This window comes from Chiloscyllium plagiosum, chromosome 3 (assembly GCF_004010195.1).
Source record: "Chiloscyllium plagiosum isolate BGI_BamShark_2017 chromosome 3, ASM401019v2, whole genome shotgun sequence".
Taxonomy (NCBI): domain Eukaryota; kingdom Metazoa; phylum Chordata; class Chondrichthyes; order Orectolobiformes; family Hemiscylliidae; genus Chiloscyllium; species Chiloscyllium plagiosum.
This window is the reverse complement of record NC_057712.1, coordinates 40,193,842-40,195,460: the sequence shown is the minus strand read 5'-3', so window position 1 is coordinate 40,195,460 and position 1,619 is coordinate 40,193,842.

The window sequence follows — 1,619 nt, the reverse complement described above, 5'->3', positions numbered from 1 at the left end:
GAACTCCATTCCTCTACCAATAAAAGCCAGTACGCCATATGCCTTCTTCACCGCACTATTTACCTGGGTGGCAACTTTCAAAGATCTGTGTACATGGACACCAAGGTCCCTCTGCTCATCCACACTACCAAGTATCCGACCATTAGCCCAGTACCCCATCTTTTTGTTACTCATACCAAAGTGAATCACCTCACACTTAGCTACATTGAACTCCATTTGCCACCTTTCTGCCCAGCTCTGCAGCTTATCTATATCCCACTGTAACCTGCCACATCCTTCCTCACTGTCTACAACTCCTCCGACTTTCGTATCATCCGTAAATTTGCTCACCCAACCTTCTAACCCCTCCTCCTTTGTGGATCTTATTTCCAGTAGAGCCAATTGCTTTATTAAGTTGGTGGTTATGGCATTGGACTTGCGAGCACAAATGAGTAAAAACTGAATTGAATAACATCTGGTTGCTGTGAGTAACAGTTGGAGGGGCAGTGGGGTTTGAGGCGTGGGTTTGGTGGTGAAATGACTGAGAACTACAACATTTTTGTTCAAAGCTCCCTGGTCCACTGACATACCGCAGAAGGAAAGGAACCTGTTAGTCTTGCTCAGTCTGGTTTCCAAATCTTGCTTGACCAGAGTCAACTGCATCCCAAGCATGAAATCACTGCATCTTCCTACATCAGAATTATTTACATTGGGGTAATATTTAAGACATATCCATGCATAGTGATTGACATAGTGAGTTCTTCTGGCTTAAATACTCATTTGAAGTTGCAATATAAGAGCAATTGTGTGTGATATGTATACAGCTGGTCTATTAACTAAAACCAAATATTTAATATCTGAAAAGTAACAATCAAAGTCCAGTGCTTAGAATGGATTCTAAAAGGTGCTTTCTGATGAGTCTGGGCTTCAGTGTAATTACAACGTTTAATTCCATATCCATAAATAAATAAAAGTCACAGGCATTCAAAATGATGGGCTGTGCTCTGTTGTTGTTCATGATGACCCTTGTGCTCTTATAAACATATCTGGAAACTGCCTAGACCCAAACTCTGAAATTCCCTTCTCAAAGCTTTTTACTTATCCTACATTCTTAAAAGCATTGTTTTGGTAAATTTTTAATCTTTGTGAATTGATGCCAAATTTTGTCTGACTAGATTTTGGAATTACCTTAAAATTGTACACAGATGCAAGCTGTTTGACTCCCACATTCTTTGAACATTCAAATATCCAATTCTTCATTTTCCAAGGTGTGTACAGGGACAGGGTGGGAATGGGAATAGGAGCGGGAGTGGTAGTGGGAATAGAAACTGCAAAGGTCCATTTCTATTTTTGATTCCCCTTTTCAATGAGGGTCTATCTCCGAAATACAAGCTTTGAAACTGTGGATTCCAGCACACTTGTCTCCCCTTGGGCAAAATACAGCTTTACTATACAGTAACTTTTTCATGTTTGCAATGCGTGAATATCAATTAATTCTAAAGCAAAAATAAATGATTGAAAATTGTGACCAGCAGGATTCTAACATTATAGAATTATCATAACTCAAGTCTGCCTTCATTATTATTGCCCTTCTTTAAACTCTTGAAAGAAACAGTAGAAATTGCATTGTTTTTCACGGG